The sequence below is a fragment of the Stomoxys calcitrans genome, chromosome 3, assembly GCF_963082655.1.
Source record: "Stomoxys calcitrans chromosome 3, idStoCalc2.1, whole genome shotgun sequence".
Classification (NCBI taxonomy): domain Eukaryota; kingdom Metazoa; phylum Arthropoda; class Insecta; order Diptera; family Muscidae; genus Stomoxys; species Stomoxys calcitrans.
The window spans coordinates 100147674-100163051 of record NC_081554.1 but is presented as its reverse complement, the minus strand read 5'-3'; the positions used below and the strand labels follow the sequence as shown (position 1 = coordinate 100163051).

The window sequence follows — 15378 nt, the reverse complement described above, 5'->3', positions numbered from 1 at the left end:
TTTCTGCCTAACTATATAAAAAGGGTTTTTTTTTCTATTTATAATAAAAACAGATTAACCTATGGTCTGCAGCCAGACAATACCCGATTGTATCAAAGATAACTAATTTTAAAAAAGAATTTTTCAAAAAAATAATAATTGGACTGTAGTCTCTGAAGTAAAATAATAATCAATCCGAGATCGGAATTCGAAACGGATGGATACACGTATAAATTTTTGTTATCGAAGATCGGCTTAAACGGACTATATCTCGATATAGTCCCATATGGGCCGATAAGCCGCTTTATATTCCCGGGCCCATAAAATTCATATATTTGATCCGGTTTTGATAAAATTGGGAACAGTGATTTTTATTAGTACTTAACCAAAATGGCCCAGATCGGTCTATATTCAGATATGGCAGGCATATACATCGATCTCCAGATTTACGTCATTGGGAACACAATCGTAGACTATGGGCGTACCAGCCAGATTTAGCATTGTCAGATTATACACGTGATTCAATTCGCCAGTGCCACTCCTGAACTTTTGTGCCAAAAATTAACTTTTCTATTTGGGCTAGTTTAGAGAACAAGTATGGAATCAGTATAAAACCTTTGAAGAATGCAACTGTACGGGGATGGGTCAAAATACGGGCATATTACATACCTGTAGCTTGCAATTTGTTTTGGCAAACTCAGCGCAATATTCAAGGTAAAACGTGATCATATCAAGCAAAAGTGAATTTAGTTTGAGATTTCATTTACTTCCCCGAAATTTTGTTTTACTCGTTCGAAAGTAAACGCTCTTTAAACAGCCAGACGAGCGGACACGTCTTCGTCGATTTCGGGTTTTAAGATGATCTGGAATATATACATATACTTTGTAAGGTCTGAGATGAATATTTTAATAAGTTACAAACGGAGTGGCGAAATAAGTATACCCCTCATCCTCATAGATATACTCATCATCAGCGAGCAGTTTAGAAAACATATGTCCTCGATAACTACGACCAACTACCTTCACCTGTGTATGTACACGCAAAAAAATAAAGTTTTTCTTTTATTGTAACCGTGTAACGATTCCCTTTAAAATATAAAACGGTAATCATAAACGTAGCATTTTCGAAGGTATCTAACTTTGTTTATGGTAAACCCTGCAGCAGCTTCGCCTACGGTTAAAAGAATTTCTTCTGTTGTAAAACCAAAAAAAAAAACTTGTTGATTGCAAGAGTGTTTCGTTAGCCGCAAATGATTATTCGTCTGCCGGACCAATTTTTATTCTTTTGTGTCTATCCTACTAGAGAGAAATGTTGAGTTTTTGAGCGTATAGACTAGTGATGGGCACATTCCTGTGTACATACACAAGAAAATAATCCCAAGCAAGGCCCAGAGCTTGCACATAACAGCAATTGTGTTCTCGTCACTAGTATAGACATATTTTCACAAACAACATTTTTTCCTTTTTTGTTTCGACTGAGCAAGAGTCAGTATATCAAGCAGCTCAGTCGAGTGCTGATTGCAAGTTCGGAAAGTGACAATTTTTAAAGTTTCGCCTTAGGAACAAATATGCTGGTATGTACAATGACTCAAACCATTAGATCAACAGGCACATGGCTGCTGGTGCAAGACAACTCCCAAAAGTAATTTTCCTTTTCTTTATATCATAACGACTACAACAGATCATAATACAAAACCATAATGGAATTTTGTAACTCAAACGACAACACAAATTCCAAACGATGCACAAGACCATGTGTATATCCTGGAAGAAAAGTTGTAGATATGTATTTAGACAAGAAATCCACGCTGCAATAAACAAATACACATCCACTGGAAAAGTGACACAGCCAGTAGGACAAAGTGTCGGGATTGGTTAGTGTTGTACGCATTTCACCGAGGTTCTTTCGCAATTTCTGCGAGATTAATACAACCTACCAATGTATGACCTTTCAAGTTTTAGTTCTTTGATTGGTTTTCATTGCTCAAATCCTACAAATAAGGAAAAACCTTAAATATTGGGCCAAATTTTTTTTTTGGGTACGAGTAACACCATCCTTACCCATTTTTCCATCGGTATTATACGACTCGTTTCCATTCTGCCATTGACTCTAGGAGTAAGTCATCCTTCACTAGTAAGTGATTTTGGCTTTGGAAAATCTAAGCCATTTCTTTTTCTCATGGCGATGCAGTTGCTATTCATTATTCTTTGTTTGCCTAAAAGGAAATACCGCGCAAAGAACTCGACAAATGCGATCCATGGTGGAGGGTATATAAGAATCGGCCAGGCCGAGCTTAGCACGCTCTTACTTGTTTAAACTTAATATCTAAACCTAAACAAGTAAGAGCATGCTAAGTTCGGCCGAGACGAATCTTATATACCCTCCACCATGGATCGCATTTGTCGAGTTCTTTGCGCGGTATCTCTTTTTAGGCAAACAAAGAATAATGAATAGCAACTGTTATGCTATTTTAGCTATATCAAGTTATAGTCCGATGCGGACCATATTGAATACAAACTTCTCATATATCAATGAGTGCAGTCCGATTCAAGTTTAAGCTCAATGATAGGTGGCCTCCTTTTTATAGCCGAGTCCGAACAGCGTGCCGCAGTGCGACACCTCTTTGGGGAGAAATTTTAATATGGCATAGTACCTCACAAATGTCGCCAGCATTAGGAGAGGGCGTTCAGCGTGATGAGGCGCTATGGTGGCCTCCATTTTCATTATTAGGCCAGACTTTTATCTACCAGCCTTGTATATATAGCAAGGGTCTTAGATCAAAACATATTTCGAAATTGAGTAAGCGACATAATGTGATTACCCCCCCCCCCCCCCCATCTTATTATACCCAGTATGAAAATTATTTATGTATGGGATCAAACCTTTGAAAAATTTAAAGAGAATACAACTAAGAACCAACAAACAGAATTGGTTTATACTTTGTACACTCATTGTTATACGCATGAATTGGAACATTAAAATGGCAGCCTGCCAACAATTAAAAATTTCATTTATTTGATAGATGCGTAGATGAGTATCTGCCGTTTTGTAATTACGGACATTAGAATAATGGTTTCGCCCCCCGTTCGCCTTCATTCCATAATTCTTCATTAAAAATGATTTTATCGCAGGAATGAATAAACAAACTAAAAACGAGGACACAATTGAACAAAATTAATTTTAAACCAAAAACAATTAACCTTATTCAAGAAATTAGATTTTAAGATAACTCCAATGGAGCAACAAGTGTATGTTATATGGACACATGCCCAATGCACATACATATGTCCGTCAAACTGATTGAACCTTCAAATCATCATCATATAGCGATTATGGACATACGAGTATGTACATACATTGTTTACAGCACCACGTGGACATGGTCAAAAGTCAGCAGAAATCCACGCTCAGGAGATAGGTATACTTGTGGCCGTCAATGTTGTACATCCACACAAACATGCCTAAATAGGAACAAATTGATAAGCTTATAGATTTCAATTAAACATTTAATGAAAATCACTTGAGTTTGATTTAATAACAGCCCTTACTATCGTCATAGCTACCAAACAAGTATCGCTTATCTACGAGGCAAAATTAAATGACATATTTTAACTGGATTATTTCTAATGATAAAGTGAAACGGCGGTAAAGTTCCAACATACCCTTGTTTGTGTTTTTGCCATGTTATAGATTAGGATGATTGCAATTTATTGAAAATAACTTAAAGGCATAACAAATATATTACACAAATATTGAACAACTCCATTTTATTTTTTTTAATTAAAACCTCAAAAATGAACTTGAATAACCTCGTCATATACTCTTTCGTTTGCAGATGACAGTCTGAATGTATTCGTAATTGTTCGAAAAGAGAACACATTGAATATCTGGAATCAATCAAGAAATTTGTTTGAACAGCTATAGTAATGTAATTTGAACATTTCTGCTATGTATTTCTTTCCTAGGGTAGGGGTTTACTACTTCTTCAGATTTTATTTGGGTTACCAATTATTTGTATTTTCAGATTATTCCATTAAACGTTTTTTGAAATTCAATTTCAACGATAAAACTTTTCAAGTCCTTTTTTTGTGTTTGATTGTAAGAAGGTAAAATGAAAAGCTTGGCGTATGGCATAGAATTTGTCACTCCTGTATCGATAAAAGTGATTGAGGGCCACTTATCCCTTCTACAGGGGTTTGCAAATAATTTGACAGTAGACTTACCGGTAAATTAAATAGTATAATGTTCCCCCTGACTAAAGTCGGCAGCAAAATTGTTTAGATGGAAACAATTTAAAGCGTATTAAGTTCAACCCTGGCGAATCTTATATACCCTCCTCCATAGATAGCATTTGTCCGAAATTTCTTAAAAAGCATCCTTGTCTCCTTTCTTGTGTAAGATATATATATATAAAGGGTGATTTTTTTGAGGTTAGGATTTTCATGCATTAGTATTTGACAGATCACGTGGGATTTCAGACATGGTGTCAAAGAGAAAGATGCTCAGTATGCTTTGACATTTCATCATCAATAGACTTACTAACGAGCAACGCTTGCAAATCATTGAATTTTATTACCAAAATCAGTGTTCGGTTCGAAATGTGTTCAAATTTTGACAAATTTTGTTCAGCGATGAGGCTCATTTCTGGTTGAATGGCTACGTAAATAAGCAAAATTGCCGCATTTGGAGTGAAGAGCAACCAGAAGCCGTTCAAGAACTGCCCATGCATCCCGAAAAATGCACTGTTTGGTGTGGTTTGTACGCTGGTGGAATCATTGGACCGTATTTTTTCAAAGATGCTGTTGGACGCAACGTTACGGTGAATGAACACATTTCGAACCGAACACTGATTTTGGTAATAAAATTCAATGATTTGCAAGCGTTGCTCGTTAGTAAGTCTATTCATGATGAAATGTCAAAGCATACTGAGCATCTTTCTCTTTGACACCATGTCTGAAATCCCACGTGATCTGTCAAATACTAATGCATGAAAATCCTAACCTCAAAAAAATCACCCTTTATATATATATGCGTTCTTTGCATACGGCTTTTCACTTTGTCGCCTCCAGGCTTATATTGTCCAGATGGCAACCCATCGGTTCCTGATACCTTGTTGCTCATCAATCGGGTCACTGTTACTAGGAACTCATTCTGACTTTCTGTAGTATCCTCGTCACCGCCAATATCAAATACTAATATATTAGTTGTTGTTGTTGTAGTAGTTTATTGTGTTCTATCTATCGTCTGCCTGATTCTGTTGAGTGTCGAGACCCAGGAACTCTGCGACTAAGATGGGGTGCGTCCACAGGGATCTGGGTCTGGCAGTTAAACAGGTGTCGTGTATTGTGCTGTCCCTGGTTACAATCGGGACATACATCTTGCTCATCGGCATCAATCCTTGCTCTGTAGGAGTTAAGGCGGTTGCATCTGCCGGAACGTAATTGAGCCAGAACTACTCTGGTTTGCCGGGGGAGGTCAATTTCTTCAGGTGCAATGGAAGGCGGTCGTTCTCCAAGTAGCCATTTACCGCATTTGCTACCGTGTCTGCATGAATGTTGCCAAGACCTGCTTGATATGCCGTTTGATCTAGAGGTTCTCTCTTGTAGCGCTGAACCTCACGATCCATATCATGTAGATCTTCCTTAAGGCTTCTGGGCGGTGAATATATATCCACAAGATGATGATTTGGATGGTCTCTGCGATAAGAGCCCCAAAAGGTATTGCTTAGACAGCATGTAGTTATGTCTTCGCACTGGTAGGATCTTTATCTCCCGATGGAGGTGGTCCACATGAGAACTGAGGAGACAGCCCGTCGTAGTCCAGAGCGCGGCATTCTGAGTGATCTGAATATTATTCCACTGCGTGTCACTAGTTGACGAGACCACACTGGCGCTGCATAACTTACCACAGACCGGCCAATTGCTTTGAACGAGGTCAACAAGGTTTCTTTTTCTGCACCCCAAGTGCTGCCAGCGAGTGACTTGAGCATCTTGTTTCTACTTTAGACTTTATCGCAAATTGCGGTGGCATGTGGGGAGAATGTGTAGGAGCTGTCAAATATGACTCCAAGTATTTTGGGACACTTGATGGTCGAAATCATTTCTCCATCGACCATCAAAGTCAGACCAGTATTCACCTAACGCGTATTTGTAGTGAACAATGGGGCTGAAGATTTGGTGGCAGATATCTTCAGATTTCTTGCAGCGAAATATGAGGCAAGTTCTTTGAGGTAGATGTTCAACCTATTGCAGATGTCAACAAAGGGTGGGGGCCCGATGCCATGTCCTCATATGATACGATCTCGATGCCGTCTGGAGGGGGTGGAATGGAGGATAGGTAGAGGTTAAATAGGGCTGGAGATATCACCCCACCTTGGAGAACTCCCTGTTTCATCTACGGTGCTTCGACTTCTTATCCCTAAATTCCTCAAATGACTGGCGACCACACAGATAATTCGCGACCCATCGTTTCAGGCCTGGCTGGAGGGACGTGTTGCCGATGTCCTCAAATAATTTGGCATGGCTGACCGTGTCGAATGCCTTAGATAGATCCAGTGCCATGAGGACCGTCCTATCACATAGCCTGGGCTGATCCATGTTGATGCTCGGCGAATGGAAATTCTCCTAAGAGGCTCGGGAGGAGTAATACCTCAAGCGTCTTTGCAATATATTGTTGCGCCCTAAAAATGATTGGCGAGATCTGGCCAGGCGCGGTTCTTGATTTAAGCCTTCTCGACCAATGGCATTTCTTGGAGGATTCCATTAGATCCCGAGTCCATACTTGGGAGACTAAGGAACTGCAATCTAAATATCTTAACCACTGACTGGAAGATTGGTAGATGCTGATGCTGACCGGAGACATGCAGTATTCATACTAAATTCCGATTGTTTCGCAGACCTGTAAAAGCCTAAATCCTACGGATTTAATAAGTTGAAATTGAAGGTGGTATAGAAGCGGTGAAGTCGAGGAATTAGGAGACGACTCAGTAGTTGTTACTGGACACTTTTCTGAAGAACTACCACATCTCTTAAGTTTGGCGGATTGCAGAAGACTGAAAATTTCCCTGTCAATATCACAACAGGAGACGAAGGCGTCGAAACGGGACCCGGGTAGCAGCAGCGGCTAGTGAAGCACCTAAGGAGGAATCGTCTACTCCGCAAGAGTCCAGTGTCCTGAGGGAAATTCATCATGATAATATCGAACGAAACCTGTGAGGATGAACTACTGGCGGACTCAGAAGACGGGGCTAATGCAAGAGTGGTGGAAATTCCGAATCCTCACTATGGTCCGGATTCTGCAGATATATCTCTACCATTGTAAAACGATTTCGTCCGTAACCATGGGTATATGGAGGAATGGCTTGAGGACTAAGAATTCCTGGATTAAAACTACTCAAGGGTACGGGGAATGGGAGACACAATGCCTGTATTCTTGGAAAGTGTAGTCTTGTGTATATAGTACTCAATTTCATATTACGAAATTGAGTAAGCGACATAATGTGATTACCCACCCCCATCTTATTATCCCCAGTATGAAAATAATTTATGTATGGGATCAAAACTTTGATAAATTTAAAGAGAATACAACTAAGAACCGAATAAAAGAATTGGTTTATACTTTGTACACTTATTGTTATACGCATGAATTGGAACACTAAAATGGCAGCTTGCCAACAATTAAAAATTTCATTTATTTGATAGATGAGGAGATGAGTATAAATATTTTTCTTCTTCCGTCGCTAAGCGCTGATGATTCAGTAGAAGCCAGCCTTGAAATTAATAGATCTCTTTACTGGCTGGCTTCCTAATATATGGCACACGATTCAGAGATGCCACCTTCAAGGGGAAACAGCGACCACCGTGGTGGATCCCAGAACTGGTTTGTCTAAGGAAGAGCTGCACAAAACTCTAGGGCGAAGGCCATAAGGTCAACACACGATTGGGACGCCTTTAAGGCTGAGCTTAGAAAATATAAGGGTGAGCTGAGAAAGTCTTAGAACAAATCCTGGGCGGATTTCTGCAGCCCCAAGGAGGATACATCTGAGGCCTCAAGGCTAAGGAAGATTCTGTCCTCGAGGCCTATTACGGTGGGTTATATTCAAATGTCTGAAAATGTATGGACACTATCAGTTGAGGAAACACTAAAACCACTTGTTGATACACATTTCCCGGGAAACTCTCCAACGAAGAAAGAGGCACCAGAAGAGGCTCTATCTGGTATGCATTCGCTGGATTATAAGCCCTGTACTACAATCTGGCTCCTTATCTTTGGGAGATATATTCTGCTTGCATCAACATGCCGTATATACCTGTGGGAAACCCTTTTCACATGAAGGCGAAAGATTTTCGTACTGTCAAAGATTCCTGGAGATGGCCTGCCTCGACAACAGCATGCATATAGTAAGGACAAGTCCACTGCAACAGCCCTTCAGGACTTAGTAGCCTATATACCTACATAGAGAGTTCTCTCGATGTTGAGAAATATATAATGGTAGAATTTCTTGACATTTAAGGTGCTTTCAATAATGGAAAACCGACGTCAATCATGAAGGAGATAGAGTTTTTAGGCATCAAAACTACCTTAAGAAAATTAAATTTCTTACTAAAAGATGCATTAAGGCAGGCCTGGGCTCTGTGGATCAAAACAGAAGGCTCAGCAGAAGAACAACTCAAGGAGGTGTACTGTCTCATCTATTTTGGAATATAGCCATTAACAATATATTATTGTCTCTGGAAGAAAAAGGTGTAAAAGTGGTGGCGTATGGCGTGGTTAGGGGAAAGTTTCCAAGCAGTTTTAGAGATATACTTCAGGAAGATCTACGATTCTTTTTTAGCCTATTTATTGTTTGGTTTGAATTTATTTTTGTAGTGTTTGATTTTATTTAATGGTGTTGACAATGGCTTAGAACAACTATGACACCGTACTTGTTCTGTAAAGATTGAACTGAAAATAAACAAATAAAAAGGCGTTAAGTTCGGCCGGGCCGAACTTTGGATAGCCTTCACCATGGATCTCATTTGTCGAGTTCTTTTTCCGGCATATCTTCTTAGGCAAAACAATTATGTTGATGGTCATGAGAGAATCCGTCGTACAAAATTTCAGGCAAATCGGATAATAATTGCGACCTCTAGAGGCTTAAGAAGTCAAGATCCCAGATTAGTTTATATGGCAGCTATATCAGGTTATGAAACGATTTGAACCTTATTTACACAGTTGTTGAAAGTAAGAATAAAATACGTCTTGCAAAATTTCAGCCAAATCGGATAGAAATTGCGCCATCTAGAAGCTCAAGAAGTCAAGTCTCCATATCTGTTTATATGACAGCTATATCAGGTTATGAACCGATTCAAACCATACTTGGCACAGTTGTTGGATATCGTAACAAAATACTACATGCAAAATTTCATTCCAATCGGAAAAGAATTGAGCACTCTAGAGGCTCAAGAAGTTAAGACCCAAGATCGGTTTATATGACAGCTATATCAGGTTATGAAGCGATTTGAACCATACTTGACACAGTCGTTGAATATCATAACAAAATACTACGTGCAAAATTTCATTGCAATCGGACAAGAATTGCGCACTCTAGAGGCTCAAGAAGTCAAGACCCAAGTTCGGTTTATATGGCAGCTATATCAAAACATGGACCGATATGGCCCATTTACAATACTCCTTCGGAAGTTAGCGTGCTTTCGACAGACAGACGAACGGACGGTCTAGATCGACATAAAATGTCGCGACGATCAAGAATATATATACTTTGTGGGGTCTCAGACGAATATTTTGAGTAGTTACAAACAGAATGACGAAATTAGTATACCCTATGGTGGAGGGTATAAAATGGGTCATTAAAGTAAACATTTTTCTTGGGCTTTTGGCGGACGCCCAATGCAAAAAATGGCACAAAGCCCAAAAACAATTTTTTTTTGAAGAAAAATTTGCAGGTGCATGATTAAATTGGATTAGCTTTTGTACAAAGGGGTCATAATTCCAAAAGGGCGTTCTGACCGTTTTTACATATGTCACAACGCTTAAAAACGTGTTGGACGTTTCGACCGCCTGAAGGTAGGTCATAACGCCCAAATAACTTTTTGAGCGCTATGTCTCCTGGGCGTTATGACTGGTCACTGTAAGAAACTTGATTGTTTTTATAGACTCATTTTGTTAAAAAGTTGTTTTGTTTGATAGTTTGTGTAAATAGTGAACTTCACTTTTCGAAATCAAAGAAGGCGGACCCTCCCTTTTATCCTAATTTTCAAAAACATTTTATTCCATAAATGGGTAAATGATTACCCAAAACACGAAACTGGTTCAAAATTTTGGGATAGCTCCCCATCTCTAAAATTATCATGTAATGCGATTGGGAAAATATGGGTGTCAAATGAAAGGTATGTGTACGAGTCTAGTATTAAAAATTTAACAAAGTGTCTGCCCGCACCATCCTCCAACAATCCCTTAACAATACATGTTAACCGATTGGGGAAATAGGGGAATCGTATGAAAGTAGAGTACAAATCTGATATAAAAAATTTGGACTCAAGTGTCTGAGGGCCGTTTAACTCCAAAAACATACATATGTGTATCTATATCGAACGATATTCAAAGAGACTCAAATAAAAGTTCTTGAGAGTAAACTGCGAATGTAGTATAAATATTTATGGCAAAGTATGTGACATGGGCAGGACACGTTATCCTTCTGGGACAATACCAGAATAAATTGAAATGTGATTGATAGTAAATTATAAATCTGATATTAATACTAAGGCAAATTATCTCTTCAACGGGCACGAAGACCCATTGCGAGGATATGGGATGGCAGTTGAAAAAAATTTTTATACCCTCCAACATAGGATGGTGGTATACCAATTTCGTCATTCTGTTTGTAACACCTCGAAATATTCGTCTAAGAGCCCATAAAGTATATATATTCTTGATCGTCGTGACATTTTAAGTCGAACTGGCCATGTCCGTCTGTCTGTCCATCCGTCCGTCTGTCTGTCGAAAGCACGCTAACATTTGAAGGAGTAGCGCTAGTCGCTTGAAATTTTGCACAAATACTTTTTATTAGTGTAGGTCGGTTGGGATTTTAAATGGGCCAAATCGGACTATTACCTGATATAGCTGCCGACCTGGGATCTTGACTTTTTAAGTTTCTAGAGAGCGCAATTCTCATCCGATTTGGCACAAATTGTTTATAATGGCTCCTCAAATGGCCTTCAACATACGCAATGTGGTCAGAATCGATCTATAGCATGATAAACCGGTCTCCCGATTTTGCTTCTTGAGTCCCGAATCGGACTATAACTTGATATAGCTCCTCCTCCGTCCTCCATCATTATTCATTATTCTTTGTTTGCCTAAAAACATATACTGCGCAAAGAACTCGACAGATGCGACCATGGTGGAGGGTATATAAGATTCGATCCGGCCGAACTTAGCACGCTCTTACTTGTTGTTTGTTTGTTTGTTCCGATTGACAAGGAAAACAACTATACTGATTTTCTAGAAAATTTTGTAGCTGGTGCAGGTTGGAAGGAGTGATAGACTATTTAATTCTCTAATATCGGAATGGGACACAATATGGGGCTCAAGAAAACGATATTTGGGAGGAGAACTCAAAGTATGTATCAAAATATGGGAACATGGGGCCATCCCGCCTAAAAAACCATCCCCACCATTTCAACCTATTGAGGCAATGTAGAAAGGTAATTGGGAGCAGAATACGAATTTGAAATTAAAATTTGCCGCCAAGTCAGAGTGCGGCCTCCAAACCCTATAAACCATTTCAAAAATCCCTTAAAAGTACATTTAGACCGATCGGGCCAATACTGACTTAAAATTAAATGTAATTTAGATTAGAACACGTCTCAGAAATGCCACTCGAATCTCTGGAAATAATATGAATTTGATATAAAAGTTTTAAACTGAATAACAGTGTCCGTGTCTTACGCAAAGGAAAGCTCCCTTAGCCGCATAAGTGTGGACGCAGCAATTTGTATACCCACAATATCCACAGGTATTAGGTGAAGATTTAAATTCAGAGCAGAAGATGATGTCGTCCTCAGTGCGGCTGAGGACGGCCAATCCCTTAGATCCGGCTGAGTATTGAACAGCAGGTGGACTTTTGAAGTGTCGTCCACCAGACCACAACACCATAGAGCATTATAGATCAGACAACTGCAGTATATACCCAGTGCATGCCCCTCGTTTTTAACCCCCAACTTTTGTCAATAGCACTCTTGGAGGTATATAGAGGAAGATTTGCCTTTCTTTCCAGCATAACACCCAGGTATTTTGAGCTTTCAGTAAATGGAACATTCTCTCCTCCCAAGAAGTCAAATGACACTGTAGGTAACTAAAAAAAACCAAATAAAATAGGAACGGCTTTTGTTAAATCCTTTTAGTACACAAACTGTTTTCTTTCAGTTTTGAAGATGACATACATTATTTTTTAGTTGACGAAAATAAATCAAATAAAATTTAAAACGCAATCAAAATTTGCAACAAAGAGATAAACATTTACATCTACAATAGCTTAAAAATTTTCCGCATTTCTGATGTTTAGTTCTACAAACTTTTCTTATTTTATCACAATAAATTATGAAAACTTTATAACATAAAACTTTATATAAAAACTTGTAAAAACATGATGCAAATCACAAGCATATTCGGACACCTTTTGCATTAAAAACGCATTATCGATCAATTTTAATAAACTTCGAAGGAGAGTTTAGCTCAGAACTTAAGTAGCATATATAAAGTTCTTCGTAAAAATTGGTAAAAATTTATATTTTTAAAATACTTATCAACCATAGTTGGTTAATATTTTCAACTTGTCTAAGTTAAATGTTAAGGAAATGAGAGTCATCTAAAATCTACACAAACAGTATTAATACTTAATTTCCCAAGAACATTCCATTTACAAATAGGGGCTACTTCTCTCATATCAAAGAGTGCAGTCCGATTAAAGTTTAAGCTCAATGATAAGGGGCTTCCTTTTCTATGCCGAGTCTGAACGGAGTGCCGCACAGCGACACCACGTGCTATAGAAGTTTCAACCAAGTAGCGACCACAATTTTCAATAAAAAATTTGAGATATCTTTATCAATTTCCAATAACAGAAGATTTTTTCCCTATTTTTCCATGTAAAAAAATGTGGGGTGCCCCCACCCAAAGAAATGCTAAATCCTCAATTTTTATGTTTTTCCCCATGGAAATCCCCATACACAAAATATAAAAAATTTTCCCCAAATCACGACTTCTTCTAATCTGACAACATTGTCTCCAGCAAATATTTGTAATTTATTTAATTTATTTATTGCCATTCAGAAACAAGCCTCCGATAAATTTTGGAAATGATTTTTTTACCTCTAGTAGATCTGGCGAAATCAATAAATCCATACAGATATTGTGGTGCCTGCGTGTAGATCAGTTTATGCAGGAAAGTAAGCGATCTTAGGAACAACAATTGCTATAAGGAGACGCCATACATAGATAAACAGTATTCAGAGATGGAATCGCGCCGTCTCAAGCCAAATACATAACGAGTAACGCTATTAAAAAAGGTGTTTAGCTAACGTCTACTTACCGAGTCGCAATTACCAAACAACTCACAGCCGTAGAGAATGCCAGGAACAAGATAAGTCTTTGCCAAGAGAGACCTAACCCGCAGCGGAGTAACCGACTGAGTGGCCCAGAGAGCACGCAATTTAGAATATCCCTGACCAACGACAGAGTCGATATGATTACTCCAAGTCAGAGTGCTGTTAATAACAACGCCCAAGTTCTTTGCATGAGGAACGATTTCCAGTCTAGAGTCGTTAATGTATATACCGACATCACATGAAAAACGAGACAGCCTGTTTCTGATAACCACACACTCGCCCACGTGCTGACTCTTGACAGATCATGATTAAGCAGATGTATGTTTTCAGCAATCTCATCCCTCGGACTGCCGATATATATTTGTACATCGTCAGCGTACATATGTACCTCACAATAAGACAATTGACCCGCCAAGTCGTTACTGTACAATGAAAAGAGAAGAGGACCCAGAATTGATCCCTGAGGAACACCTTTTGAAACAAGCAGAGGTGCCGATAGAGAAGACTTATAACTGACGGACTGAGTGCGGTGTGACAGGTACGACAAAATAAGACGAATGGACGTAGAGGAAAAATTGTAAAGATGTCTCATCTTATCACATAACAAGGAATGATCCACAGTGTCAAATGCCTTAGAATGGTCAAGAAGAACAAGGAAATTTATCTTGTCATTCTCCAAATTGACCCTGATCCTCTCAGTGACCTCTGCCAAGGCAGTTACGCAGCTGTGGTAAGGTCGAAATCCGGACTGTCTCACATATAACAAAGAGTTCTCGTTGACAAAAGACGACATTTGCAAATACAACAATTTCTCAAAGACCTTTGACAAGTAACAAAGAATCGCAATTGGTCTATATTCCTTGGAATTTTTAGGCAGTGGGATGACTTTGGCATGTTTCCACGCTAATGGAAAGTAACTCGTGGTCAAAATCCTATTGAAAACATAGGTTAACATGAGGAATAATAAGGGGGAGCAAGAGTCTTACAAATCTAGGATCAATGCCATCAGATCCGACAGCGTTAGACTTTACAGTCGCGACGCACTCAAGGACATCGGTGGGACCAATACAGCTGAAACCAAAACCAGAGTCGTCATCGAGGGAGGGGGAGACATTGAAGCCATAGAAATTGGGATCAACTGGGATCTGTGGGACATTAACAAAAGCATCGTTAAGCCCATTGATGTCCAAGTTTGTTGAACATCTATTAGTATCTTTCCCAATTCCTATGTCTCGAATAACCTTCCACGTTCTCTTGGAGCCTATTGCAGAAGTAAAGCGTCTGTAATAGTAGTCTTTCTTGGCTATCTTGATCAACTTATTGACATGGTCTCTTGCTAAGCGAAAGGCATCATGTAACTCAAGCGTCCTGAAATATGTGCAACCTCTTAAATTTACAAAATTCTCCAAAAGTTTTTCGCTCTCACACTCTCTCTTACTGCAAAACGAACGACTTTCCGAAAAAGTCTTGAGAACGTGAACACTCTAATTGCTGATTGATGCGTAATGTTTACCCTCGATAATAAGCTCTAGTTTTCGAATTTTAAAATATCCAACCTTATCTCGCACCTTTGTACCAAGAGTGACCTTCATGCTAAATTTCAAGTTTGTGGGTTCAACCATTTCGTCCGGACATTCGTCAGTCAGTAACACTACTCTTTTATATATATAGACTATCGTATATAGATAATATAATAATTTTAATAGAAATTACCTTGGGATACATATTTGCTGCAAAAAGCCATGGTGCTTGCTTGTCGTTTTAATTATATAAAGCAGAATTTTGAATTGCCAC

The 15378-nt window shown here is 38.9% G+C and overlaps 1 long non-coding RNA gene across 1 annotated transcript in view; it reads right to left on the bottom strand.

Moving 5' to 3' along the window:
• Positions 1-379: 379 nt before the first annotated feature.
• The window catches only part of LOC106095563 (uncharacterized), a 71116-nt gene continuing 56117 nt past the window's right edge, over positions 380-15378 (bottom strand). The window contains exons 2-3 of the long non-coding RNA XR_001222757.1: positions 649-842; positions 380-558 (exon numbers count right to left, since the gene is read on the bottom strand). This is a non-coding gene — a long non-coding RNA (uncharacterized LOC106095563). The remainder of the gene's footprint in view (positions 559-648; positions 843-15378) is intronic.